Source organism: Egretta garzetta, unplaced genomic scaffold, assembly GCF_000687185.1.
Source record: "Egretta garzetta isolate BGI_Z169 unplaced genomic scaffold, ASM68718v1 scaffold94, whole genome shotgun sequence".
NCBI classification, from domain to species: Eukaryota; Metazoa; Chordata; class Aves; order Pelecaniformes; family Ardeidae; genus Egretta; species Egretta garzetta.
The window spans coordinates 1,467,586-1,480,600 of NW_009259683.1; the positions used below are offsets into that span (position 1 = coordinate 1,467,586).

The 13,015-nt window shown below is 38.0% G+C and overlaps 1 protein-coding gene across 1 annotated transcript in view; it reads left to right on the top strand.

The window, feature by feature from the left end:
- ZNF385D (zinc finger protein 385D) overlaps positions 1-13,015 on the top strand; it is a 386,843-nt gene that overhangs the window by 144,458 nt on the left and 229,370 nt on the right. The gene's annotated exons all lie outside the window — the stretch shown is intronic.

Consider the following 13,015-nt stretch of genomic DNA (forward strand, 5'->3'; position numbering starts at 1 on the left):
GCCCTCCACTAATGGCGCAGAGGTGGTGAGATTGCCCTTGCTGCCCGCTCACCGGCAAATTCATGCCCAAAGGTGAACAAGTCTTAGCAAGGCTGTATAGAGAGGGTTAGCAAAAAGCTAATACCAACCTTCACTAGGCGCATTAGATTACAAAGGAAAGATGTGTGAGATCAGCTTAAGCCAACTATTTCATAAGAGTGTGCCTCCACTAATGGCGCAGAGGTGGTGAGATTGCCCTTGCTGCCCGCTCACCGGCAAATTCATGCCCAAAGGTGAACAAGTCTTAGCAAGGCTGTATAGAGAGGGTTAGCAAAAAGCTAATACCAACCTTCACTAGGCGCATTAGATTACAAAGGAAAGATGTGTGAGATCAGCTTAAGCCAACTATTTCATAAGAGTGTGATTTGATTAAGTCCAGGCTATGACCTAGCTAGACGGGGCAAGAGATGGTCTGGACAGTTTTGCCATTAATTTAAGTGGGAGCACAATCTTCTGCCGGCCTGTAATCTTTATCATTTATAGTTTGTGATTTCATTATGAAAGTGAGCTGTTTGCTGAAGCTCAGAGGCAGAATTCCTATCGATTATTATATAGCTATTACTTTATCTTGGCTTCTTGTTTAAATATAAGCTTGTTTATTACTTGTCAAGCGGCCGTGAGCTCAAGTATATAAATAGCATTACGAAAAAATACATTTAACTTTTAAAAATCTAAATTCACTTCCTATGTGAAAATAAATTTGCTTTGAAGTTTGTTAGTATTCAGCAGATTCAGCTGTTTCGTTTTTGTGAGGTTTTGACTTTACTACCTTTTTAACAGCAAGATAAAATATCCATTGAAAGTACAATCATGATGAAATGGCACAATATAAATAGATGACTTTCATCATAATGCACTGGTTTTAGAAATGTTCATAATTTAAACAATTATGTTCCTTGACTTCTCGCCAATTAAGTTTAGTCATCTAGGGACTCTGAATTTTAATGAGAAAGCTGAATGGTCTTTTGCAGATATGATCTGTTGGCAGGGACACAATCAAACAAGGAAAGGTTTAGTCTCTTCTTTTCCCCTCATTTCTTTAAGTATCATAAAAAAGATAAGAGAAAAAATTTAAGTGGCAGAAGAAATAAAACCGCTGTACAGGAAATGCTTTATAGCTTTATGTTGATTGAATATATTAAAAAAATCTTTGCTTACTACCCCTTGAAATCAGTGTGATAGGCTTAAAAGATAGAAGAGATATTAAACATACCCATGAGAAAATTGAAATTAGAAGCAAACTGTAGCCAATAGCTGTTACACTCTGATTATTCAGACAGTTCTAATGAACGTTTTCACAGAAATTTTGGATCTGGAATCATAAAGAAAAAAATGAATTAAATAGAAGTGACATAAGATACTTCAGATGGTAAACTGTGGTGCATGCATCTACCTTTCAATGGACAAACCAGAACCCCCCTGGGGATTAGAATTAGATTAACTAAATGCCTAACAGCTGTCTCACAGGCATGAGACTAGATAAAGCAACCAAGCTGTAAATCTGTGCAAACTGCATGAAAGGCTACATAATGCAAATTGATTAGTTTAGGACTTGCATTAATGTGGTTGTGAATAAAAATAACCCACCAACAAATCCTCTCCTAATTTTAACAGCTACTGAAGAGAAAAACTTCACAGATGGATCATTATGAGGTATGAGTCTACAATGAATTTACATTGTGATCAAAGAAAAAAACTGAATTACTAATCCCTATTAAGTAAGAGTTCTAATCTCTGTGCAGAAAGGCAAATATTTGAGGTTTTAACTTGGACTGATAGGCGGCTTTCATGGAATACCAGTGCCCTTTGCATTTTTTAAAAATGAAGAATATGGACACCTATTGATTTACATTCAAAGATGGAATATGTGATGTGGTACACACTTCAGTAGATAGATCATAAACTTTCGAAATGTAACCTATAGTAACTGATAGGACTGATTAGTTTTCTGCAGTTTCAAGGTTATAACATTTGAAATTAAGAATGATAGGAGCATTGACTTAATTATTTGAATTTCTTAAACCTACAGAACTTAATATTAAATATGTTTCATAATATTTCTTGTCTACTCAAAATGATGCATCTTTTATTCAGTTGAATTTTATCACAGAAAAATAAACATAATGTAATGAGCACTTAAATTGTAAGACATTTGTGAGCTGTAAAATTTTATGTCATAACTAGTCAAGAGATAATAACCATGAGATGATAAAACCACAGTAAAATCAGTGACCTATATTCTTTCTTTAAATGCTATCCCTTCATATCATCTTACTCTTTATTTATGGACTGCTACATTAATATTAATGAGGATTTGTTCTGTGCCATATACTGAAAGAAAGTGAAGTTTCATCAGATTGTCAGGCTCTTGGCTGCAGTGAGACTAAAAGCAACCTCCTCGTATGAAGTGCTGAGTTCTCAAAGCTTTGGGCGCCGAGTAGTATGCCTCTGCAATGTTTTTGAATGCAAATAGATAGAAAATTGTTCTGCCTATTTTTAGAGTCAGCCAGAAGTCACATAGCTGTAGTTTGCATAAAAGAACAGCCCAAGGTAACAGCAGAGATGTACTGAATCAGGTGCTAATGCGGCCACATAGCTTCTGGCTAGGTGGAGCAGAACCAGAATAAATTCATGTTCCCTAAGTGCCCACAGCCACAGAGCACGTAGGTACCTACCTCATCTACATGTACTGAGAATTCACCGTCTAAGAGTTTCTCTGCTATTAACCCTGTGAGACCTCATATAATATGTTTTACGTGTTTTTAGAAATGCGTGTTCTGACTGGACTGCTGAAAAACACAGTTCTTTAGATCACTTGTTAACCTGGAGTTGGATCATTCACCCAAGTTAAGAAACATTATCTTGAAATTCTTATTATGTTCATAGGAACTTGAACCTAGAAGGGTATCACAATCCTTAAATACAGGGCACTATTGTAATAGAGCACCTGTAATCCCAGTTCTAAATCCAATCCACTATGTATGTGATACTTAAATGCTCATTTGACGTGAATCAGATTTCCCTCAGTGATAACAGTAATCACTGGTCTGTAGAGAGTCTTGGTCTCTCTGGTCTAACAGGCACTGAATTAATACAGTATTTCAGTTGTTTAAATGTGACAAAAGAAGTATAAAATTGTATTTCAACTTCCAAAATTTTACTCATAAAACCAAAGTTGGCCAAAGCCCAACTAGAACTTAATCTGACTGCTGCCGTAAAAGAGAATAAAAAATGTTTCTGTAAATACATTAGCAACAAAAGGAAGGCTAAGGAGAATCTCCATCCTTTATTGGATGTGGAGGGAAACATAGCGACAAAGGATGAGGAAAGAGGGCTGATTTACTTAATGCCTTCTTTGACTCAGTCTTTACTAGTAAGACCAATTGTTCTCTGGCTACCCAGCCCCCTGAGCCAGAAGATGGGGATGGGGAGCACAATGAAGCCCCCATAATCCATGAGGAAATGGTTAGTGATCTGCTAGACCACTTAGACACACACAGGTCTGTGGGGCTGGATGGGATCTACCCAAGAGTACTGTGGGAGCTGGCAGAGGTGCTCACCAAGCCACTTTCAGTTATTTATCAGCAGCCCTGGCTAACCAGGGAGGTCCCAGTTGGCTGGAGGTTGACATGTGACACCCATTTGCAAGAAGGGCCTGAAGGAGGGGAACTACAGGCCTGTCAGTCTGACCTTGGTACTGGGGAAGATTATGGAGCAGATCATCTTGAGTGCCATCACATGACATGTACAGGACAATCAGGTGATCAGGCCCAGTCAGCATGGGTTTATGAAAGGCAGGTCCTACTTAACTAACCCAATCTCCCTCTACAATAAGGTGACCAGCGTAGTGGATGAGGGAAAGGCGGTGGATGTTGTTTACCTGGACTTCACTAAAGCCTTTGACACCGTTTCCTACAGCGTTCTCCTGGAGAAACTGCCTGCTCATGGCTTGGATGGGCGTACTCTTTGCTGTATAAAAAACCAGCTAGATGGCTGAGCCCAAAGAGTTGTAGTGAATGGAGTTAAATCTAGTTGGCAGCTGGTCATAAACAGTGTTCCGTAGGTCTCTGTACTGCGGCCATTTCTGTTTAATATCTTTATCAACAATCTGGATGAGGGGATTGAGTGTACTCTCAGTAACTTTGCAGATGACACGAAGTTGGGCTGGAGCATTGATCTGCTTGAGGGTAGGAAGGGTCTACAGAGGAATCTGGATAGACTGGATCAATGGGATGAGGCCAACTGTATGAGGTTCAACAAGGCCAAGTGCGGGGTCCTGCACTTGGGTCACAAGAACCCCATGCAACGCTACAGGCTTGGGGATGAGTGGCTGGAAAGCTGCCTGGCGAAAAAGAACATTGGAGTATTGTTTGATAGCCAGCTGAATATGAACCATCAGTGTGCCAAGGTGGCCAATAGCATCCTGGCTTGTATCAGGAATAGTGTGGCCAGCAGGAGTAGGGAAGAGATCGTGCCCCTGTACTTGGCACTGGTGAGGCTGCACCTTGAATACTGTGTTCAGTTTTGGGCCCTTCACTACAAGAAGGACATTGAATTGCTGCAGTGTGTTCAAAGAAGGGCAGTGAAGCTGCTGAAGGGTCTAGAGCACAAGTCCTATGAGGAGCAGCTGAGGGAACTGGGGTTGTTTAGCCTGGATAAAAGGAGGCTGAGGGGGGACCTTATCGCTCTTCACAACTACCTGAAAGGGTGTTGTAGTGAGGTGAGTGTCAGTCTCTTCTCCCAAGTAACAAGCGATAAGACAAGAGGAAACGGCCTCAAGTTGTGCCAGGGGAGGATTAGGTCAGATATTAGGAAAAAATTGTTCACTGAAAGGTTTATAAAGCATTGGAACAGGCAGTTCAAGGAAGTGGTTGAGTCCCCATCCCTGGAGGTATTTAAAAGACATGTACATGTGGTACTTTGGGACATGGTTTAGTGGTGGACTTGGCAGTGCTAGGTTAACAGTTGGACTTGATTATCTTAAGTCTTTTTGAACCTAAATAGTTCTATGATTCTAAAAATCAATACAGTTTCAAATACTTTAGATTTCTGTCAGTGCTTCTGTGACTGTCCCATCCCATGCAGTAGGTTGTGAGATGGATGATTCTTTTTAATCCCCCGAGGTTTTGTGTACCAACGAAAAGCCAATCTCTGCTTGGCAGAGCCACGGGGCTGGTGGAGTCATGACAATGACTCAGAGGAACAATCTAACTGGTAACTTTATTAACTGGCAAGCTTAATGAACTGGCAAGCTTAACAAGCGAACAAAGGCAACTTGGCAATGGAGCTATTTTCTGAGCAACCCATTGCAAGTTGTCCAAAACTTCCATGGGTGAATATTTGTTAGAGAAATGGAGAAAGAGAGGAGCAAGAAATGGAAAAGAGAGGGAGAGGAGGGTAGAGAAAGGAGAGGTATCACCACCCTTGGATCCCACATGGTCATCTTGAGGTGGAGTCTGGATTCATAGGTGGTGGGTCAACAAGGCAAAACATATGCACTCATCCTGATATAGTCCCATTAGTCCAAGACCACCCCTGGGGCAGCAGCTGTCTTGCTTCTGCACAGTGAAGCGTTCTAGAGTTCTTGAATTGGGTTGGGGGATGTCAGTGGGGGTGTTTGGTGATCACACGTTCCTCTTGTGAATACCCATTGACCGCGCATGCCCAGTTGTTGCCTGATAGAAGAAGCCAAGGGGGCAGCCCTCCACCCTGCCTTTTCAGGGCTCGCCCCATCCCTCTTTGTTCCCCCTCTGCCTGGGCGAATTGTTTGAGACAAGGAAATATCTGACTGCCTGGTCAGTCTTAGACAGTGATGTGGGAAGAAGTTGTTAAATTTGGATTGTAATTCATGAATGAAAAAAAGTTATAACCTCAGTAATCCTTGTTGAGGATGATAGTTAATGTTCCTGTGAACCAAACCTTAATCTAACCTGTTGGTTTGAGTATTTATGCACTGTGCTCCTGTTGAGGAGAAAATGTAGTCATCTTAGAGGAGTGCTTGAGCCAGCAGTATGCTATGTCTTGTTCACTGTATTTTGGGGAGTTACTGAAACAGTTCAAGTATTCAATGCAAATTCATGAGGACACTTCATACAGGTAACACTGAATTTTGGCACAGAGCTCATCCAGTTTGGCATTCATTGCAGAAAATCTGAACCCCAAAGAAGAAAAAAACCAAAATAATATAGGATTTATGCAAGTGAAATAATGTATTTTGTTCTGAAGTATAGATTGTGCATTTATTGTTATTTCAGCACATAAAGCAAATAATGCTAGAGGCCATAAAGTGCTTTAGCCTTTCAAATTTTACATTACTTGACTCACTGATTTTCTGTAGCAGTGAATTACAGAGGTAGATATATCATAGGCTATTTTTTCCTCATCTTTTCCTAAGAATCAGTGATTTTTTTTCTGGTCACAGGAACTCACTGTCTGCTACAGCTGTATATTGTCACTGCTTTCTCTCTGGCTAGGCTTCCTGATCAAGCTACAGGAAAGTAATAGAAAATTACAGGAAACATAATCCCATTGCAACACTCCATGTCCTGAGCCCATAAAGCATGAAGCATTCAGGCCATGTTACAAAGAAATTGAAAGTGGACTTATAGGAAGTTATTTCTAAAACACAAGTCCCCTTTACACCAATCCTTCTTTCAAGGGCATGTTAATGGACTCCCAGCAGTGGACTGAGATTTGAAGTGATGGGCGGTATCTTCCTAGCAAAGGAAGCAAAGGAAACAACAAAAAGTCTAATGTTATCACCAAATATTTCACAAGTGAATTAACACATTTGTGCTCTTAGTATGACTTGGTATAGGGAAATCAATCGACTAATCACATGGGAACGCTGGAGCAAAACAGAGACATGCATATGCACTGCCTCTTAAAATTCTTATTTACTTAGCCCAATGCTACAGCAAAAAGAATACCTTAATGATGGTCATAGAGCTGCAGTGGAGAAGTGTGGTGAATGGCAGATGAAAAAGTAGAATATGTCCTCTGCTAAAGGTGGGGGAAGACGTGCACAGGTAAATCAAGCGTGGTGTTTTTACCAGAGGAGAAAAGGTTGGAGCCATTCCTCCCTTTCTCTTCTTCCTTTGTTCTTATTCTTGTACGGTCTGTGACTGTCTTATACCTTCTTGTTATTTTCATAGCATGTGGGATATTTTACATATGTCATATACAGATTCTTTGTTCTCTTTGTACTGTCCTAAAACCAGTTCTAGTGAGCTGTCAGGGTTTCATACCTTCAGTGACACTTAGCAGACCATTTGTGATTTGTAGTCTAGGGGCCTCCAGTATCATCTTGTGCCTTTATTCTCTAGGCTTCTGCTGCTGTCTTGTGCTTGCTCTCTCAAGGACCGTTGCTACTCTTTAATCTCCTGTGCCTTGTCCATGATATGCAGGAGGAACATCACTGTGTATCTGCTGTTAGTTCCTGGTATCAGATTTTTTCTCCCAAGGCTTGCAGAAGCTTCTGCCTTCTTGTTGTTCTAAGAAAAGCTTGAAAACAACCTACAGTCTTGGTAGCTTATCTCAGTTAAACTCCCAAAGTTTCTGAGGACCTTTATCTTTCTACTTGATTGTGCATCACACAGCTGGTAACTTGGAGCATTCTGTTAAAAACATTTTGTAATCTGCCTTTATATGGGAAGGGATTATTCAGCCATTATATTTGCTGCTGTTGGTGTCTGGGGTCAGCTCTGCCTTAGTGACAAAGTTTGAGAGGATGGTCCAGTAAATGCCAGCTCTCCTATCTGTCTCCTTTCTTGTTAAAGTCAGTGATATTCCAGCACTGACTTCAAAGTGTGATGAGTTGGTTACTGGACATATACCCTGCTGGGCAAAGGCCAAGAAGAAATCCTAGTGAAAGAGGGGTTCCTGCTGGGTTGCTTGCTACATTCATTTAATATGTGTGGATAGCTTAAACCAGCTGTTTTTGTGCCTGTTACCAAACTGTTAACACTCCCAAGTCACACATACCAATTTAAGGTCAATGAAACAGTGGTTATGGGGCCTCTGAGATCCCTCCCATCCATGCGTGGTTTTGTGTTCTCTGTTAGGATGCCCATGTATTCATCTCTGTGAGTGATCTTCTGTATCTGAGAAATAAAGTAGAAAAACTTTTTGAGAGTGATGCTGAAGGTATGGAAGTATGATCTTGTGTAATAACTGATAGGAAATGGGGGTTGTGAATAAATGAGAGGTTCTATTCTATGTCAAAACATGCCTCATTTGCTGATAGATCAGAGAAATTAATGTACTAGGTTGTATTGAAATGTGATGGCATATAAATTGTTTCCTTGTGCATACCTATTGATAAAATTGGGGCAACTTCACAGATAAAATGCACATACTCTTTATGAGCAGAAAATGCCAATTTATGTCGTCTTCCTCCTTAGAAAAGTTTAATTATTTCAAACAATCCAATAAAACAAGTCACAATTGTAGTGACGTTATTTCCCAAGGAGTGCTGGAATGCTTAAATTTATGATTCCTGAGATTTTGGCCAGATTAGCTCTACTTGTATCTTGCTTTAGTGTCATATATTTAGTTTATTCTTTTCTCACTATCTCTTCTAAAGATATTGTACCATGCCAATATGCCCTTTATTTTTTTTTCAAGCTGGTGGTTTGGTGGGGAGAGGAAAACTGCCTTTATTTATTTAATTTTTTTGTTTGTTTGTTTATGCAGAAGAGAAGATAACAATATGTTACTGATTTGTAATTGCTTCTTCCGCCATCATTTCAGATGCTTTTGTCTGGAATGCTGATACCTGAAACAGCATTTTGCTTCATAGTAGGCATAGACTATAAAAGTAAAGAAAATTGTGTGTTCAAGCTTCCCATTTCCTTGTGGAAAAAGTAAAACCTCCACATGAGGTCTTCTAGAAGGAGAGAAGAATTAATTTTATCAATTTGTAATGCACTCTTCTGAGGTGTCAGTCATACTCTGTAGGCTTTGACACTATGTGGAATCTGTTTAAAAAATGTAACTGGTGAAATATAGGGTACAACTTCCCAAATCGTGTTTTTTTTCTTTTTACAAAGGTCTAGCTTGGCTTAAAAATCTAAGGTCTTTAGAGGGAATGGTTTGTTTTGAAACTTAAAATGTTGAAATGTTTCATTTGGAACCTGTAGATTTTGTGTGGCATTTAATAAAGTAATTAAAGATGCTGTCTATATCTGATGTAATTGGAAAGGAAAAAAAAGTATAAATAAAAATCCCATCCTCGAATGCATTTGAACTCCCAGCCTTCAATGTGTGTGGCTGTTATTTTGTTTATTAGGATATACAATTAAGCACGTAAGCAAGTGTGAAGATTTTTTGAATGTTAATTTTACCACCGGAGGGAGCCCATATTCCATAAATGCTGTAGAAAAAAAAAGGATTATAATTTAAAAAAAAAAAAAAAAAAAAAAAAAGTGCAGTTTTACAATATAATGCATTTTTCCTGGTGCTGAACTTGCAATATGCAGAATTTCTGATATACTTACTATACTGTTCATTTTTATTCCTTCCACATAATGCGGAAATTAAAGGTCGGAAGTCAGAAAACCAGAGTTGCCTGCTTGAGATACAGCTTTTTCCAAAAAGGGATACTTTGTAAAAAAATAATTATTACCTTAGTTTTAACACTGGAGTAAACAGGTATACTCCTAGACCGCTAGATGGGTGTAGTTCCAGTTTGCAGAGTCTTCAACTTATTTTTTTTAAAGTCTTTGACTACCATTAAGTTTCATTATTCATAACAATAATAATCTTCTAATCTAGGTGGACTCGCTAGTATGATTTTCATCTTTTGAGACCTCTGACTTTTTAAATATGATCTCCAGTTAATCTGTTCTAAAGCACGGTTCAAATGTCTAGAAAAGTTACCAGTGTAATGCTGTTTGTCATCATCTTATAATAACCAGTCGACAGGCAAGAAGCTATTAAAGCTTTCTTCTCCCTTGTGGGTTATTTGATTTGTCATTCTCCATTTTTGCAGCCTGTGCACTCAAACCAATTTGTGATAACACGACTAGAAAGCTAAATTCAGTAAAGAGTTCATGCTGGCATTGTTATTCCACACAAGAGGCCCAGTAGGGAGAGATAATGCTATAATTCAGATAACACGATGAAATGAGATCTTGTATCACAAAGGCTTTGGTGGATGAAGGAACATAAACATCTCCTCTTTTATATAAATTAGAAGAAGATGTGGGGTCATACTGAAGTTGTTTCTGCTATTTTTATTTAACTTTTTAACAGACAATCCAGCTGAACTGAGGCTTAGGGAGATGGATGAATTACCCAACACTCACTCAACACATGTTTTAAGAATTCAGATTTACTTTGGCAGGTAGTTTTTATTTTGTACATTTGAAGTAGGTCAGAAGAAAAACATGCAATGAGCTGTATTTATCACAGTGAATAGTTTAAAAGTAAATTGCATGAGCCTGAAAGAGTTTTAAGTTTCCATAATAAAATTGATAGCAATATTGATTTGCTGACTATTTCGAAGAATAAGTTTTTGAGAACTTGGGACAGCCCAGAATATCCTTGCTTTTAACAGTGAGACCATAGACACTAATAGTAGCTTATAGTGGAAAAACTCCTATCCTACCTATTTTTTCAGCATTTTAGTCAGCTATTTTGTATTTTCAATTAGTTAGGTACCATGTCTCATCTTGATATTTGAAATTGAATATTCCTACTCATTTTTTTCTTATTTTTATGTAAATGCAACATAGCCTTACTAGAATTAGGGTTTGTGGTTTTGTATGTGTGTAATGCACATTGATAACTGAATTTAGCTTGCATCTTATGTTTTTCTGAATGTGCCTCAAGAAAACCTGTATTTACATGAAAGATAATGTAGCAAAGCAAATTCAATGAAAATGAAGGCAGAATTTAGTGCATTGAAGAGCTTGAGGAGGAATTATTATCTTGTAAAGCCATATTGAACTGAGGTCAGATAGATACGTGTTTTAGAAATTATCATTTTATATTGTCAACTCTGAGGATTTTTTTCTTGAAAAGTAGATTTTGACAACTCTTAGGCAAATTATTTCATTCATTCTTGCTAGTTTGTTCTGAAAAACATGTACTGAGTTGAATACCTGCAAATTTTAATGAGGAAAATTGGCAAAACAGCAGATAAAGAACAATAAGCTGTACCTTAATTAAATACAAATGAAGTTAGTATAAATATTGCCATGAGGAGTTTCTGAATATTTTGTTGGTTTTGTGGTAAACAATGGTTTCAGGGTGTTTCTTTTTTTTTTTTTTTTTTTTGCACAGTTAGAAGCTTTACTGCCTCGAATTTGCTACTAAACATGAAGGAATTCCATTTTCAAATAGCTTTCCGGTGTCTTCTTACCATCAGGTACATTTATCCTCATAATAAGCATCTTCAATGAAATATAAAGTGAATAAATAGAGTATCTGGCTTCTGTAGAGTTCTTTTGATGTAGACATTTCAAATAGTTCAACTGAAGAGTTTCTTTTCCTTAAGACCAGGTCGCAAAACTGAGTTGTAAGCTGAAGAAAGCTCAAATCAAACCTAGTATTACCAGAATCCTGATCCAGTGTAATTCATTAGCTTGCATATCTTGGTTACCATCTCTGTGTCCTCACATACTGTGGAAAATCACAGGTTAAACTTGTTTAATGCTGCTGGTCTTTATATCTCTAAAAACTAATTTCTTTTATTAAAGCAGATCTTTGTTGCTCTGCAATGTCAATAGTGGTTTTGGTCTTCCTTCCTTCCTTAGTGGCAGAAATAGTATTGGCAATGTTTTCAATATTGTTTATATATTTGCTTCACAACTATTTTGTCAAAAGATCAGTTCAAATGAAAAAGATCTGAAAAAGCAGATAGTGTACCAGAAACTGTCATTTTTCATGCTGGAGATACAGGAGAGGCCTCTGTGACCTTGACCCCAAACTAGGTGTTTGGGGCATGGGGTGGGTGTCCTGACTGAGCTAATGACTGTCACTCTCTCCAGAAATTTGATAGAAAAATCTTTCTCTATTTTCTAGAATAGATTTGGGGGTAGAGCAAGGAAAATAATTTCCTATGACATTTTAAAAGAAAGGTCATACCAAAAGTCTATTTCTAATGCATGGGATATTTAAAAAATGATAATTAAAAAAAAAAAAAAATCCTTGCTCAACTTTACACGTGGTGCAAAATTGAGCTTTCATTTTCTGAACAAAAGGAAGAGAAAAGCTGAAAAAAAAAGAGAAAGAAAATCATATTGAAGAAACTTTCCCTTGCAGGGGAACGGGAAAGCTGTATGGGGGTATGTATATCCCAAATACCGTGAAATGACAGTGGAACCCTGGTAATTAAGTCACTTGAAAAAGAAAGACTCTATCCAAATTTCTGTCCTATCCCAGAAGAACAAATTCATTTCCATATATGTCTTTACAGTTGTTACATCCTTGAGAAATTGTGATCTCTTACATATTGCAAAAGACCAGAGAGTTTTCTTCAACAGCTTTTTATCTACCAACTATCAGTGCTTTCTTCTTGGCCCAGACATTTTTTGCTGGTCCCAGACTTTCTTTGAAGATAAAGGTCTAAAGCAGAAAGATATCCTTCCCCTGTGCTCAAGATAGTTCCGTGTTTCATTTTTGTTTCTTTAGTCTCTTATTTGCAAGTACACTTAGGGCATTCAAACAAACCAGAATGCTGGACACATAATTATAAATAGATTAGATTTAAAAAATTATAAAGCGATCAGAATTTAATATTTATGCATACATCATAGCAATCCATTCCTTTGCACTTAGGCACAGATTAAGCAAGGTTGAGTTTGGCTGCACAAGGGAAAAGGGAAGAATGTGCTTTTTAAAATTCACCCACTATTTGCCTTGCAGTGACTTTTGGAGCCCCAGTCATCTGCAACATCTAATCATCGTCATTGCTGGGATGTAAGATACATTTTTTTTTTTTTTTTTTTTTTTTAATAAATTTTTTCCCTCA